Raw genomic sequence first — 18,307 nt, forward strand, 5'->3', positions numbered from 1 at the left:
GTACTGACCACAAACTCTTAATATCAAACATTAGAGTAAAGTTGAAGAGGAGTACTGAAGGGATAGTAGTGTCAAAATATAACATAAAGGGCTGGCCCGGTGGCTCAGGTGGTTAGAGGTGCATGCTCCTAACTCCAAAGGCTGCCAGTTCAATTTCCACATGGGCCAGTGGGCTCTCAACCACAAGATTGCCGGTTTGACACTCGCAAGGGATGGTGGGCTGCGCCCCCTGCAACTAGCAGTGGCAACTGGACCTGGAGCTGAGCTGCGCCCTCCACAACTAAGACTGAAAGGACAACTTGAAGCTGAACGGCACCCTCCACAACTAAGATTGAAAGGACAACAACTTGACTTGGAGAAAAGTCCTGGAAGTACACACTGTTCCCCAATAAAGTCCTGTTCCCCTTCCCCAATAAAATCTTAATATATATATATATATATATATATATATATATATATCATAAATATGGATTGAACAACCACATAAAAAAACAGATTTGCACTGTTAAACTTAACTGACCAAGAACCAAAGGAAACGGTGTATTGAAACTAGAAATATTATTAGGGAAGAATGGGAAACAACAATGCAGAAAGTCAAAAGTAAAAAAAAAAAAAAAAAAAAAAAAAAAGATGTATGACAGCTGTGTCTAAAAAGTGTTAGATACAGGCAAGAGGCAAAAGCAAAAGGTGATGAAAGCAGGGTTAGAATCCTGAATGCAGTTTTCCAGTGACTACCATGTAAAGATAAAGAGAACTATGGTTATTATAATTGTCAATGTAAGCAGTTAGAAGTGAACAACAAAAAAGGAAAAATAAGAGAATTCTACCAGAAGGTACAAGAAATAAAAGGGAAATTCAAACCTAGATTAGGAATGCTACATGACCAACAAGGAAGCACATTATTAGACCAGGAGAAAATAAAGAGAAAGTGGAAACAATATACTGAAAATCTATGTAAAAGTGACAAAAGGATGACAGACACCTTTGAAGAAGATTCCTATGAGGAAGAACCTGAATTTCTAGAAAGCAAAGTGAATGTTGCCTAAAAGTATTGGGAAGAAATCAATCACTAGGAGTAGATGGGGTACTAATAGGATTATTTCAAGTCACAGATACAGGCTCTATCAATATCCTAACAAGAATACAAGTATGTCAACAAATACGGAAAACAAAACAATGGCCTACAGACTGAAAAAGTTTAATACACACTCCAGTCTTCAAGAAAGGTGATGCCAAGGACACAGTCACTGCAGAACCACTGCTCTAATTTCCCACACGAGTAAAGTGATGATCAAGGTGACGCAACAAAAACTTCTCTATATGGAGCAAGAAATGCCGGGTATTCAAGCTGGGTTCAGAAAAGGAAGAGGTACTTGAGATCTAATGGTGAGCATTTTGCTGGATACTAGAGTGTTCTGAAGAATGTCAGAAGAAAGTTAGTCTATGTTTTATGGACTACAGTTAAAGCCTTGACTGTATCCATCATGAAAAGCTATGGGTTGATCCAAAAGAAATAGATGTGACTCAGTACTTGATGGCCCTGATATGTAACCTGCATTGTGGACAGGAAGCTACTGTCAGGACAGAACATGGAGAGACAGAATGGTGTTCTGTAGCCTAAAGTATCAGTCAAGGGTGCATTTTACCTCTCTGTTTGTTTCATCTTTACAGAACATATCATATGAAAAACTGGGCTAGACAAGAGGAAGGAGGAGTGAAAATGTGTGGAAGAAATATCAGTAACGTAAGATGTGCAGATGACACCATCTTACTGGCAGAAGGTAGCAACGACTTGAAATGATTCCTGATGAGAGTGAACGAATAAAGTGTCAAAGGATTTGAATATCAAGAAGACAAAAATCTTGCTTAAGACATACACAACTTTAACAGAGATGATGAAGATATTGAAATTGTTAAAGATTTTGTTTACCTTGGTTCAGTCATTAATTCATATGGAGACTACAGCCAAAAAAGAGGAGGAGGAGGAGGAGGAGGAGGAGAAGAAGAAGAAGAAGAAGAGGGAGGGGAGGGGGTGGAAGAGGGGAGGAGGAGGAGAAGGAGAAGTAGAAGAAGAAGGCTGAGACTCGGAAGAGCAGCAATTGAAAAATTAGGAAAGATCATTAAGAACAAGATGTATCATTAGAGTCCAAGGCTAAGATCATCCACACCTTCATATTCCCAATTACTATGTACAGATGCACAAATTAGACAGTGGAGAAGGCTGATAGGAAAAAAATTGATTCATTTGAAATACAGATACCCCGGACTGCCAGGAAGATGAACAAGTGGGTCCTCGAGCAAATTAAGCCTTAAACATCAGTGGAGGCAAAAATGCCAAACTAAAGTTGTCCTACTTTGGCACGTCATGAGAAGGCAGGGTTCTTTGGAAAAGACAATAATGCTGGGGAAAATAGAAGGCAGCAGGAAATGAGGAAGACCAAATATGAGATGGAGTGACTCCATAAAAACCGTCAAAGGCATGAGTCTATAGGAGCTGAGCAGGGCTGTTGAGGACAGGACATTGTGGACCTCATTCATTCATTGGGTCGCCAGGAGTCAGAACTGACTCAACAGCACATAACCCACACACAAGTATGATGCAGACCAGAAGTCAAACGCAGGTGGTAGAAAGTGATCCTTATCTGGTCCCTCACCGTTAGAAAGAAGGTCTGGCAGTTATGAGTGCTGCTTAATGTTGATGGCTGCTGACGGATCAGGCTGGTGGTTGCTCAAGTTTGGGGTGGCTGCAGCAATTTATTATAATAAGTCAACAATGAAATTTGCCACATCGATTGACTCTTTCTTTCATGAACCATTTTTCTGTAGCTTGCGATGATGTCTGATAGCATTTTCCCCACAGTAAAACTTCTTTCAAAATTGGAGTCAATCCTCTCAAACACTGATGCTGCTTTATCAAGTTTATGTAATATTCTAAACCCTTTGTCACTTCAACAATCTTCACAGCGTCTTCACCAGGAGTAGATTCTATCTCAAAAAACTACTTGTTTTTGCTCATCCAGAAGAAACAACTCTTCATCCATTAAAGTTCTATCATGGAATTATAGCAATTCAGTCACACCTTCAGGCAGCATTTCTAATTCTAGTTTTTTGTTTGTTTGTTTGTTTGTTTGTTTTGTTTTGTTTTTGCTACTTCTACTACATCTGCAGTTACTTCTTCCTCTGAAGTCTTGAACCCCTCAAAGTGATCCATGAAGGTTGGAATCAACTTCTTCCAGACTTCTGTTAATGTCGTGACCTCTTCCCATGAATCATGAGTGTTCTTAATGGCATCCAGAAAGGTGAATCCTCTCCAGAAGGTTTTCAATTTACTTTGCCCAGATCCATCAGAGGAATCACTATCCATGGCAGCTGGATAGCCTTACGAAATGTGTTCCTTAAATAATAAGACTTGAAAGTGGAAATTACTCCTTGATCCATGGGCTGCAGAATGAATATTGTGTTAGCAGGCTATGTGCTAAAGGATAAAGTAGGGCATTTTGGAAATTATAAATGGTAAAATGAGACTGCATTTATCACCCTCCACTAAAAAGCAGTTGTGTTATTTCAAGGCACACATTCTTAATCTTGGGTCTATAACTTCTTAATGGAGTCATAGATAGGATTCAGGCAGTCTATGAACTTAGATAGGAAAAATATATATATTCTTAGCTCTACCAACCTCCAACTGAAATTAGAATTTTCTTCAATTATGGATGTTGGAAAATAAACAGTAATATACGAAACAATAACTATAACTTGGTCATCAATAGAAATCAAAAATGTTCATATCCCACTACATTGGTCCCAGAAATCTTGACATATTGTGTAGATCACAACTTCAAAATGATAGTAATTATTAGAATAGTATTATTTAATGCATTAATAAGGAAGTACATAATTACTACATCACAAATTTGTGTTTAATACTTTCTAGTTGCATTTCTATGTAATTGGTTTCTTTTGTAATTCTATGTATTTTATGAATTTTAAAACATTTTTCTGAGAAGGGATACACAGACTTTGCCAAAATTCCAAATGGGTGCAGGGCACATGAAAGACTAAGAATTCCAACCGAGGAAATCCATAAACAAGGCAAACTAGTAATTTCACTACCAGTGACTAAAAAAATCAAATCCATGGAGGCCAGGAAAGAGCAGGCAGAACCAGACCCTTATGCCTCTGAAGATTACAGTATTTCTTATCCCCAGTTTGGACTTTTTACACCTACTGTGTTAAAAATTTGACTATATCTTTAAATGACCTTAGTGAAAAATATTTTTTAAAAAATTGTTTCTGCTATAGCTGAAGTCTTTATATGTGATGACTGATGAAACATTAAGTGGTATTATCATGCTGAGTCAAACCACTCAAGTTGCCTACCAGTTAAGGAACATAAGTATAGGTTGTATTGCATTTGGAAGGAGTAATGAAAAATATAAACCCCATTACTTCCATCATTTAATTTTTTTTTCTCTTATAAAGAAATATTCCAATCCTCCTTCAGTAACTTAAGGTTATATATTTACATATATATTCTAGTGATGACTTTAAATAAGCATTCTGTCAGCCTCCAGTTACTACCTAAACTAATTTGAGAAAGAGAATATGTGGCTAGAATTACAAATAGGTGAGTTTGCAACTAGGGCACTTAGGGAGCGAAGGATCATTGACAGTAATTACTTCTTTTCCCCTTGAGGGCCCCCGGAAAGGAAAGTATAGCATTTTCCTACTGAGGGAATTCAGTGTTCAGTAGACCATGTGCAATTATAAAATTGGCTAATTGATAACTTAATAACATTAAAAGCATTCATGTTCATCAGTAGATACTTTTAAAAAAAACTTTTACTCCAATTTCAAATGAGACCTACCAAGAAACTTTATTTTATTCCATATTCATTTGCATTTAAGTCTGCTATCTCTGATCCACTGTAGAATATTCTAGAAGTTTAGATATAAATAGAAATAAAAAATAAAAAACTACTACGAGGTCTCTGAAGTTTTCTGCAATTGCAAATTCATCTATGGCATCATTCTAAAATTATTAAAAATCATCAACAACTACAACAGAAACCAGACCAGATAAAGAAAAGCCACCTCTGACTGCTACCTTAATACAGGAAAATACACACACCCTTGTTTCTTGACTATGTGAGGGTAATGGACACGACATAAAGGAAGAGTAGCTGATGGGTACATAAAATACTCTCAATATTCCTGAAGACCCATTTTATGAAAACACTTAGTTTGAGCCATTCTGTTTGATCTATAAAATTGATCTGTAGTCTATTTTAGTCTCCTGAAAAATAAGAATAGAAAAAAAACATATCTTATGAAGAAAACAGCTCTATATTGTAATGTTCAAGCGAAGATTAACCAAACAATGAAAAAAATGATTCTAACAATCTCTTAATGTCATAGTTCATGGAGGTGTTTGAAAGCTGCTTTCTGGCAGAGTAAAGCTTGCACTCAAATTCCAACTCTGCCGCTTTCCATTTGCATGTCCAGGATAAATAATTGAATGACTCATGTGAAAGAAACAACATCACAATTCTTCCACAGGGATGTTGGGAGGATTTCATGAAACAGTAAAAGTGCCTAGTAATGTGCCTGACATAGAGCAAGTGCTGAATACATTTTAGCACGCTGCCCTCTTCTGCTGGTTTTGTAACTCTACTGACCTTGAGGCTGAACAGCACCTATGAGAGCAAATTCAATGCATGTTGATTTCAGGTGAGATGGAATCAGGGAAAGAAGGAAACATAAATTAGAATGATTGAATCTGAAAAAGAACTAGACCTGAAGAGAGGGCAACAAATGGGTAATAAAATACCTCAAGGTGAGATGGCTTTAATTCTTGTTTGTTTTAATCTTGGAGGGCTTTTCTTAGTTTCTCCTGCCTTGATAGTCTCTTCAGCATTCTCCACTGCTTTCCAGAAAATCATTGCCTTTTATTTTGATTATTTATTTGGATGCTATGGATTAACTTAGGCTTATTATAGCATTCACAGTGGTAGTTCATAATAATAATTCTTATTGCTTAATGTCTTAAATTGAAATTTAGATAATAAATCACTAGAAGATGGATTGTCCTATTCTAAAATCCTGAAACACAAAGAGCTGGCTGGTTTAAGCAACAATAAGTGAGAAGAGAATGAAAAAGAAAGATGACAGGAATGAAAGACACAGGGAGAGGGAGAAGAGAAAAAAAAACACAAAGAATAAATACAACACAATTTTTTAAAAAAATCTAATTTGAATTAGGTGAGTAGTGGGTAGTGTCTTGAGAACACAGCCCTATGGTGCTGCTGTAACCCAAAAGTCCAAGCAGGCTCAGATTGTTTGCAAAAATATAAGAAAATACATTGCTTTTCTCTTCTGCTGCTTCTTCTATAACCCTATATACTTCTTTATTGTTGTACCTCCAGAAATGCAAAATGGACCTGGTGAAATTTCCGAAAAGGAATGCTAAAGCAACCACAAGGATTCAGAGTGGAAATAGTTCTAGGAAAGACACCCAGCAATGCAAGAAGAAACTGAAAGTGTCACACTCTTCAACTTCTGAAGGCAACACCAGAGGGTGCCAACCAGATTAAAACCTTAAAAATATAAAAAAGTGGTGATTGATGTGACTAAAACAAGCACAGATTTAACTTTCAAAATCTGAAATACTGGAGCGAGTCTCCTTTCAAAGAGATCCTTTTTAAAACTGAGCAAGGTAATTTAGGACTGAAAAATAAAAAGTAAGTACTTCTTTATACAGAGGACAATAACCTTATGAAACTCTTAACCCCTGAGAGGTAGGTACTGACAGCAAACATAAGTGGATTACAAAGGGGATAGGCTGGATTTATGCACTACAGTGTCATCAGTGGAGATTACAAGGAGCTGATGCATTCTCTACCGCTAAGGGTGATGTCAGTATGAAAAATTACAACCACTCATGGTTCATTCCCTAGGGATATTGTTTGCACATATTTGGGTGCTGGATGGAACATTAATCTAGACCGGTCATGGTTATTTCTAAGTTTGTAAGTTTTCCCTTCTAATTTAAAACTTACAAAGGCATGAAATAGGCTGGAAGAAAACTTAGGGCTGATCTAGTTTAACTTCCTCATATTAGTCATAGGAAACAAGAGTCTCAGAGTCATACTGAGTTAACCTCAGATTACCCAGTTGATTCGTAAAAGAATTAGAAACTTAAAAACAAACAAACAAACAAAAACAGTTCTGATTCCTCGTCAGAGAACTCTCCAAAGTTCATAGATAACATCATTGACTCCTCTCCTCATGGCCAACTATAAATGAAATTATAGAACATAATAGAATTACATCAAGGTGCATACCCAGAGCACGAATCACTATGGTTCTCCTTCCTCAATCAGGAAATTAATTTCTTCATAACAGTTTAAGGCATTCTATCTACCTCTTCTATTTCTTCCATCATGTACCTTGAAAACCACATAAAGTTAGTTTCTTTACAAACTTCTTCAGTTCTCAGTTTTGAAGCCCATAGTAAGGCAAAAACTTCAGAGACAGTTTTTCCGTTAAAAGAAGTTGAAATTATGGAAAGCAACATCATCATGTCTCTGTATTTTAAATCTCATCCCAGTCAGCAGCTCTACAGAAAGAAAGTGGTATGACTACCTAAAGTTTTATATATGGACATGTCTCCCCAAACCACTAGGCACAAAGTAAAAATCGTAAGTAACTAACCTGGGAAAGTGGAACCACTCAGTCACAGCTGGTGAGCGTGGTCCCTCTTCACTAATGTGTGAACACATATTTTTATCTATTTGCATTTGAAGACTCCACTGTAATGGATAATCTCAAATATTTACTGGAAACAAATTAAGAACTACTATTTACCATGTAAAATGTAAGATGTGCACCGCATTACCCTTTACTACAAGGATATTGTGATTTTATGTGACTAATATTGAAAGAAATCAAACCACAAGTAAAATTAACTAGTCATAACCCAGTAGAAGTTTAGTTACCAAAAGATCACTCATGGAATCCTATGTTAATGCCAGTTTTCAAAACTTAGTAACCAAAGGATATGCCAAGTATAAGCAATATACATTAATTGAAAACATAAACTACACAAAATTATATCCAGCATATAAAAGCCCACCAGTAGAAAAGAATATGAGAAGATTATCCAAAAAGAGAAAAGCCTGTTATTCTGGACTAATATAATCCATCTAGGATATGAGTTTTGCCTAAGGCCTCACTTGCTCTTAGGCTATTCTGTGTGAGCCATTACTTGGTTTTAGCATGGAAATGTAAAGTGATTTGTCCACAGTACAACTTTTTTCATTAATAAAAAACTGAGAGCAACCAGAATGTTTATCAAGCGGACAGTGAAAAAGCAGTTTACAGGATACTACAGAGCAATAGCAAAGAACCAACAACTGAGACAACAATATAGTCAAATCTGAAAACAACACACTGAGTGAAAGAAACCAGACACATAAAAGGACAAACCATATGATTCTATTTCTATGAAGTTCTAGAAAAGACAAATCTTGTATGTAATGATAGAAAGCACATCAGTGGCTTCCTGAGACCCAAGGTGGGGTGATAAAAATGTTCTGTATATTGATTTTAGTGGTGGTTACACAGTCATTTGATAAATGACATACCTTTATAAAATCACGTAAAACTTTACATTGTAAATCATATCCTTTCTGCTCTCTTTGGCCACCATAACAAAAGACTTTGTTATGGGGAGCCTTTGAGAACTTGTTTTTGAATGCACATTTATGACACTTAATAGTATAATGCAAATGATGTCATCATAGATGCAGATATGCATATATTCCACAAAAATGTTTGTTAATAGGCTATGTTGCCTTGAAAAACCATATGTATTTTCTCAATGTTGGCTGCAGGATTCTATACATGTCTTTCAATTCAAGTTGTTTACTAGAATGTCTGTTTGATCTATATCAGTTTATAAAAATGTCCCATCAAAATTCTGTTTTGGCAATATTTGTAGGCAATTTTGTCAATGCTTATCTCATGTTTCAGGCTATTCTGGTGGGTATATTCAGGGTTCAGAACTGTTGTATCTTTATGGTGAATTGTTCTTTTTATTTTTGCATGATAATCCTCATTATCCCTAGCAATACATTTATCTTTGAAGTCTATCCATTTTGATAATGTGACTACATCAACTTTATTTTGATTGGAATTTAAAAAATATTTTCCGTTTTTTTAAACTTTCACACTTTCTGTATCTTTATTTTATATCATAGGGACATCTCTTGAAATTAGCTTATAGCTGGATTTAGTTTTTGCTTTTGTAGTAAGTCTCTCTCCCTACACCCCACATAAGAGACTCCCATCAAGGAAGTTTCTTATATGTACAAATATTATGATTATTGATATTTAACACATTTTTCATGCCTCATTTTTATTAGTATGGAGCCGTTAATATCCAGCTTATAATATTTATCTTTAGTAGTATTTGTTACAGCAGTGTGAAGCTCTTGAGAACTTTTTCTTAAATGTGATTTATCAAAAGGAGAGAAGAGACATCCATTGATGTCTGTTTCTTAATTGAAATGATCAAGCCTTCCCCCAATAAAAAGATGGCATATTCGTGAGGATTTTGGAGTTGGGAAGTCTTACAGGGGTTATCTAATCCATTTTATTTGTGAAAATTGAAGCTTGGAGGACTTAGATATGTTATGCAAGGTCACAAAGTGAGTTAGTAATTATGATATGACTAAATTGAAGTCTCCTAACTCTGTGTTCTTTCCTTGCCATCCTTTCAGATTTATGTTATACAGATTGTTGAATATCATCATTTCTGCAATATAATAGTAGTGCATGTCCTCCTGAAGCAGCTTGTAAGTTGAATCAATTCTAAGATATGCATATTAAGAAGCATGCAAAGCAGATGCTAAAATGCAAATGGTTAAGAGCTCCAAGGTTATACAGATTTAAATCTGTTTTAAAAAGTGATAGTCTGTTTGTTTTAAGTCTCATCAATGACTTCAAAAACAATAGGCTCAACCATAATGGAAAATACGAAATATTTCCCAACTTGTAGTTTGCCCTTTGTAAAAAAATGTTTTATTTTAATATTTAATTTATTATTTCTTATTTATGTATATCTGCAGCTTTATTTCCCTATAACTGTTACCTTCCCATTATTTGAATTTTTCCATCATTCACTGCCCCTCAAAGACATTCACCTCCTTTTTTCAGTCATATTTCATTGTTTTCTTACTTTTCTAGATACCTAAAATTTGTAAATGTTATTTCCAATTAATCCCATATGGCACACAAAATGAAGAGCCAGTGTAGAGAATAATTACTCTGTATTTCAAACTGCAGAACTGCTGGGGTAAATTAGATGATGGAAAACTATGGCATCAGGTCTGGCAGTATTGACAATGGAAAAGTGGCAGTTATATTCAGAAAAAGCTTAGACTTTCTTTACATAAGAAAGAAAAGGGAAACACTAAAATCTAATTTCAAATTGTGTTTCAATACTAGTTTAGTACTCCTCTCTTAAAATATACACTGCCAACACCCTGGTTCAGCAGATCTTTTTCAAAACTAGCCTTTGAAAGTTCAGTCTACGAAGGCATTCTGGGCTGTTGTTATTTTTTTTTTTCCCAGCAGATAGTCCAATTAGGCTTTGTTTTCCTGACAGCAGCCAATGTCGTGGGGCCTTTGTTGAATTTCTGTCACATCTTGTGTTTATGAAAATGAACTGTGTCCTTGGGAATTTCAAAAGGTCATGAAGCATAGGCCTGAGGAGAGCATGAGAGGGAGGCAGAGCACAGAGTGCATCACTGTGACGTTCTGCTGGGGTGTCTGATTTCTGATGTGATGGTTCACTATGGTAAGTGGGTCCACAGACCAGAATTAAAACAAAACCGCATGAATCCTAATATCTAGAAAAGAATCTAATTTTTGATGATATTCATGTACACCACAAATTAATTCTGAGAAAAGGTACATTGGAAATTTTGTATATTTTATTTTTTTACAGATACCTATTTAAACCTGAGAAAGGGCAGACATGAGCTGTCCACAATCTTGGGCATACACTATATTAAGTCAGCCTCATGCCAGCAACAAGTTCAGCCTTTCACCCCTTTGACTGAAGGTTCTCCCTCAAAAGTAGGCTTATGCTGAACTCTACACTCAAACTCAGGCTAGTCCCATTCCGTTGTTATTCTTCTCCTGTTATTTTTCTTTTTATCCCAGTCTCAAGCTTGCATTTACCTGTTTATCTTCAGATTCCCTGGAACTTAAACTTTGGGTGATGAAATCATCCTTATTTGCCTATGACTGTCCCAGTTTTATCCCTGAAAGTCCCACATGCCAGGAAAGCCCTCCTTCTCCTTTCTAAACTGTTCTGGGGATTTACATCTTTCTCCAAGGTTAGCCAAGTGACTAATCATGCCTCATTCATTGAAGGACCCTCAATAAGGTCCTTCATCCAACAGAACGTCACTGCACACTCCCAAACCCTCACACACACACAGTTTAGAAATACACTGAGAATGAGGCAAGGCTTTACTTCACTGAGGTGTGGCCTAAATGCCACCTTCCTCTTTGCCCTTTCAATACTAGCTAGAACCTCATTTAAAGGATTTGCCTCACACTACATAGTGTCTGTCATCTCCGTGTTCCCAGGTCAGCCTTGTGCTTAGTAGGTATTACCCTTCCTTTGGCTCATCTCACTAAGCATTTCATGCTCTCTCATGACCTTCAGTTGCTGGCTTAGGCTTGCCTTGGATACTGAGCCAATCTAGGAGAGGAAGTTCATATTTCAATAATACCTCCACACCTTATTTCCATGAAGTACAATGTGGCATAAGTCACACTTCAAACTGTGGGAGTTGCTGGCCCAACTACAAATGCTCAGCTTTTGATGTGACATTCTTTTTCCTCCCTCTTTGGAAGATTTTAAGATCTTCCCCTTGTCCCTATTTTTCTGAAATTTCACTGGGTGAGTTTTTTTTCCATTTATTGTGCTACCCACTCAGTGGGCCTTTCGTTCTGAAAAACCAGGTCTGTTGATACCTTTATATACCACTTTTCTATTAATTTACATATTCTGTAATTTCTCTGTCCTAACAGTTTATTGTTGTTGTTGTAGTCTTTTCATTATATATCATATCCTGTTCTTTTTAATGGATACATTTTCTCATATTAAGGTGACCATAAAATGTAACATAATGCATTTTTAATGTTCATTTTCATTTTCTAGAGATGAAATAATTTTATTAGACTATACCTCACAGTGTTCTTAATTGTTTTAGTTATAAATTAAATTGTTTAAGTTAAAAAGGAAGAGTTTCATTTTATGAATGGTGAGACTATGACAACATATAATTAAGTGAAATTTATTGAAGTTGTTCAAAGGACTGTGGAAAATCCTATTTCTGGCCTCTGATTTCACAGCTTTTGAAGTGCTGGTGAAAACTAAGAACAAACCTAATACTATACTGTATGTTTTGTATCTGCCAACGACAGATCATCCTGAAAGAGCCACCCCTGTTTTCTCCAGTCCATAGAGGTCAGCTGAAGAACGGATATGCTTTAATCCTAATCAATGTTTTTTGAATGAAAATACAGAAACATTTAACTACCCATAGGCACAGCTATGTAAAATAATAAGAGAAAAAAGAGTGATTTTAATCAATTAGAAATAAGCCAAAGGCCAAATTAATTTAAAGTAAAATAAGACCTTAGGGATAAAACTAAATTAAAAAGTTCTTCATGGCACAAGGGTTCTTACACATAGACAGGAAAACTTGATGAGTCAGCATTGAATTAATAAAAAAGTCTTCTCTATTAACAAAATTATACCACACTACAACTAAATTGACAGGGCAGTCACGTCTATATCAATGTTAAAGCTGAAAGAAATAATACAGAATAATCAGCCCAATTCTTATTTTTATAGAGAAACAACTGAGACCAAAATAAGGAATACATTAAGTCCTGACAAATAGTTAATGGCCCAGGAAACAAACATTTTGTTGTTCTAAGATAAAACTCCTTAATCTCTTTATTCCCACAGTCTTCAATGTTCTCTCCACTATACTATATTCCATTATAGTATAACGGAATATCTAACTCAACTTCCGTTAAACTCTGTAGGTGATTAAAAATTGGAAAATGCTAGTTATGGCCCATATAACTTAATATTCAATACAATACAATGTCAAAAATAAAAAGATTCCAGGTCTATTATTTTAAATAAAACATCATTTAAAGTAGAACATAAGACGGTGCAGAAATAAACAATAAGAATAAAAATAAATTTAAAAAAATAGAAAGCTAAGAACATTTGTAAGAGCAATTAAAAGAATGTGGGTTGTAAAATCTACAGAAGAGAATGTAAGGGTGAGTTTCTACAGCTGAAAGATGAGTCTAGGCTATTATTACCCCATCTTCAGAGATAAAAAAAAAAACCATTGATTAGACCAAGATGCAGTTCTTAAGTGTAGATGACTTACGTTTGGCCCAACCCCCATTTAGTGAAATAATAGGATAATGGTAGGTGGATCCCTGGACTATAACAGTTATCATTCCACTCGCTTAAATTTATTAGTCAGAGGAGTAGGAGCTAGATCACATGACCACTGTGATATGATAATACCACAAAGTAAGCTGTCTCTCCTAACCCAGGAGATACCATGTTCAATTCTTCCAGGTCAAAGGCAGGCTGTAATGATTAAACATACTCACTCAGGGGTCAGAATGATTGGATTCAAATTTCAGACTTCATCACTAGTTAAGCAAACTTAGGTAAATTACTTTAAGGTGCTTTGGGGTTTCTCATATGTAAATGGTGGAGATTTTGGTACCCACCTAAAATTATTTTAAAAAGAGAATTTTTAAATAATTCTGTGACAGTACCTAGGAAGTAGTAAGCTATTATTATCTCCCCCATGCATTAAAGTTAAGATAATTATTGAAAATATTGAAATAAAGACATTTTTAAATTATCTATTAAGGATAGATAATATAGGGGGAAATGTAGCTCAAGGTATTTAACAGCTTCTGTTACATCAGCATGACACATCAAATAGGCAGTGGTGAATATTTTGACTGAATTCTAATTAAGAGTCTACTGAATTAGTGAATTTTTGAATCTCACAATTGGCATTTGTTTGCTCTGAGTAATTTGGGCTCTGTTCACATGAGCATTGGAGAGGCAGTTTTCCAGTCATTTTTGTTAGAAACCATGAGGCAAAACCATACCTCTCTAAACAAAGTTCTACAAATATTCTCAAAGTGTAACTTGTTTCCAAATGGCTGAGTCTATTGGCTGCCAAATGAACTCTTAATTGAAACATGGAAAAAGCACAAAGAATCTAGAATTTAAACACAAATAAGAGAACATCCAATGGTGGGACTTGGTAGCTCAACTCAATAGTAATGAAATGCCAAAACTTTAAATTTATTTATGACAAGAAACTCAGTCAACACTAAAATAATTATAGAGCAAGAGAAGGCGACATTACAATCTTAACTAATAAAGTAATTCAATATAGTTGATTCTGTGATAATGAGACATATGTGTTCCTGAAAAATCACTGCGTTCTGCAAAATTGTGCAATAAAAACCATACGGGTTATATACAAACCAAAATAAAACAAAATGATGCTAGGGCCACAACACTCAGAAGCTTCTTCATCAGTAAAACATTGAGTAAAAAAAAAAAAAGGAACCTAATGAATATGACCTGAATATTTTTACACATGTTAAATTGTTAAGAAATACATAAATAGTACAATACACAGGTCATTTTACCTTGAGAAACACCTGAATTTGGCTTATGTAATTGCGCAACAGAGAAATTGCAGCTTGTGAATTATTGTGATGAGGTGGAAGAAAGGTTAACGTGTGTGTGTGTGTGTGTGTGTGTGTGTGTGTAAGTACCTACACGCACATTTTGAGTAGTCCTACCAGAATTAGTTCAGCTAGGCAGTCTTTTGCATTTCTCTAGTATTTCTCACAGATAAAATAATGCATAAGCAAATGTAAAATTCATGTTATGCTCAAATTGTTCCTTAAATACCAATCTTATAGAATCGAATCGGTTTTCAAAACAGGACATGTATACAACAACTTAATCACTGATACAGACTTTTAAGCCTAGGAATCCTGTCATCAGGAAAATAAAAAATTCACATTGAACTTTCTAAAATTGAGATTATTGAATAGATTGACTAATTTAAACTAGAAAGATTAACATTTTTAAAAAAGCTTCCTTTCTCTGTTTTTCTTTATTTACTATTTTCTTGCCTTTTGAAGATGAATACAATGTCCTAATATATCTCTAAATTATCTCTCTTCTATTCTTTTTCTTAACATGACCACTGCTTCTCCATGTTTGTCACTTTGAATTGTTTTCTTTTTCAAAAGTGTGTTTTTATTTTATCTAACATTCTTGAATTTTCTTTCTTATTAACTTTAAGTGTGAGAATAAAAAAATTTAAAGATAGCTTATTTTCAGATAAATAGGGGATCTTTGGGTATTAATAAAAAAGGATAGGTGGGCTTCGAATTGTTTCTAGAGCTGCATTTCTGTTCTTGTGAAGACTAAATTTATAACAATTGTTTTTAATTCCTCCAAAAACTGGGTTGCAACATGAATGATACAAGAGGCTGAACCACGCAGTCAATTGTATTATCTTCAATTTGCTTCCTTATATCAAGGAGATCTTCAAATAAGATGGATATCAAGATTCCTATGTTCTAGCTTTAGAGCTGTGTGTCTTTGGGGACATTTTAGTAAATGTTACCACAAAGGCATCAGAATGTTTTTCTTTCCCTCTGGGTAGTTAGTTTCATTTTAGCTTAGGGAAGAAGGCCTTTAAGAAAAGCAGTTCCTATCAGGCTCTGAAAAATCAGTTTCCAATTTGGCCAATTTCCGGCCATAGAGCTCCATTTAAAAAATAATAATAATTTAAAAATAAATTAAAATCCTTTCAAATATCTTTCAAGTTTCAGCCGGGAGAAGCAGTAAGTATTCCTGGCAGTACTGAATAACCCTTGGATGCAAGAGGCATCCCCAAAGAGGGTACCTTTGGGGGTATCCAAAGGATTCTAGGATACCCTCCCAAGACAGGAAAACAACCCCCAAGACAACCAAAAGTAAGAAAGACTTAGACAATTCCCCTGAGAACTAGCAACAGTCAGTGAAACCCTAGCTGCAAAAGGACCACAACCCATGTTTCTGTCCAGCCATATTTTGGAGACCCCCCAACCTCATGGTTTCCAAGCCAAGTTCTCAGGACACAAAATGAGACAAAACAAGAAGGCAATAGCTATCCCTGTGAGAGAAAAGATCAATAGCCAATGAGAACCCAAAAGCAAATTTACGGTGTTTTCTGCCTGACAGTCTGAATTTAGGAAGAAGGGACAATGGAAAATTGTACTTTCCTCTCTCAACCGGGCACCACAGATAGACAGATAGGGGAAAGCTCACCTTGGTAAGAACCTCACTCACCTTTTTGCCTTCTGCCAGTTTTTCCAAGATCTCATCCTCAGAATCCAGAGTGAGTGGGGTGTCCCAGCAGATTTTGCCATGGTCACCAGAAACTGTAGAGAAGGAAAAATAATTTTTCTTCTACCCTTTATAGTGAGTGCTTAGTTCAGACTCCTTTTCCTCTAGGGCACCTCATAAATGGACACGCTTATTTAGTTTAAAGTTTTAAACTGTAGCCACTGCAATTCAAGATTTTCTTTGGTAAAGTTAACCTGCTTGTTCAACCTTAAACCAAAATTTTCTTCACCTGAGGCCTCACGCTGGACCCAGCCCAGTTTCCAAGTCAGACCCAGTCTGACACCCAACCCAGTCTGTTTTTAAGGTTCAACCCAGTTCAACCCTGGTGGTTTCCGGACCCAGTCTGGAAAAAATTTTAAAAACGAAGTCTGAAAGCTCATAATGCAAAAGCTGCAGAGCTAGGGTCTGAGAGGGACTAACCCACCAACTCCAGAAGCAGTGAGAAAGTAGAGGGCTTGACAGGTACCTATGTCTGGTTGCTTATTGTTGCTGGAGACTACTAGAGGTCTCCTTCAGTTCCCTCTTCTGACAATAAAACTGTTAGAAGATAAACTGAGGCACGTTTAAAAATGTAAGCATTTATATGAGCAAAAATCTATTCAAATTGGGCAGCATCCAATCTCACAGAAAGGAGCCCCAAGGAGATCTACAGAGTGAAAGACTTATATTTCATAGGCAGAAGACAACAGGAACAAAGAAGTTATAATAGGCAAAAATTGGGTTGGTTATTGAGAGGTTACTTTCCATTAGGGAATGGCAGGGATCTATCAAGCAGATTACCTAATTAGTAATATGGTAATTCCTGACTGACTGGTTTAAGATTCCATTTCTGGTAGATCCAAAACTGTAACTAAATTGTCTTGGTTTGGTAACATGCACCTTAGCCTAAGCAAGTCCATTATGGGCCTGCTGTCTCGTTTTTAACAAGCATTTTAAATTTCATTGATTTTCTTGACATGTACGTGACAGACCAAAATTTTAAGATGCCTATTCCCCAAATTTTCACCAACCCTTGATATTGTTGATTTTCTTACTTATTGGGGGGGAACATGGGTTAATAACATTATGTAAGTTGCAGGTGTACAATTTTATGATACATCATTTGTATATTGCTATGTTCATTGCAACATTATTCACAATAGCCAAGACAGGGAAACAGCCTAAATGTTCTTCGACTGATGACTAAATAAAGAAGATATGGTACATATGTACAATGGAATACTACTCAGTCATAAAAAATGATGAAATTTTGCCATTTGTGGCAACATGGATGGATCTTGAGTTTATCATGCTAAGTGAAATAAGTCAGACAGAAAAGGACAAAAACTTTATGATTTAATTCATATGTGGAATATAAAACAGAAAGCATCAAATGAGCAAACCATACAAACAAATTACTATATATTGTTGATTTTTATCATTTGTACTCATCTGATATATATGAATGAAAATGATACTGCATTGTTGCTTTCATTTGAAGTGCTCACATAAATAATAAAATTCCGCATTTTTTCATAATTATTAACCATTCATATTTCTTTTGAATAGCCTATTACATCCTTTCCCATTTTCCCACCTTTTACAAAATAATTTGTAAGACATTTTTCTTAATATATCTACCTCTACCATACATATTATATATCATTTTTCTGGTTTTCACTTGTCTTTTATGCTTTTCAATGGAGCTTTTCATAATGGAAAATTTTCCAGTTTTTATGTAGTAAACTCTGTCCATATTTAACTGTATGCCTCTGG

Source organism: Rhinolophus sinicus, linkage group LG05, assembly GCF_036562045.2.
Source record: "Rhinolophus sinicus isolate RSC01 linkage group LG05, ASM3656204v1, whole genome shotgun sequence".
In the NCBI taxonomy this organism is placed as follows: domain Eukaryota; kingdom Metazoa; phylum Chordata; class Mammalia; order Chiroptera; family Rhinolophidae; genus Rhinolophus; species Rhinolophus sinicus.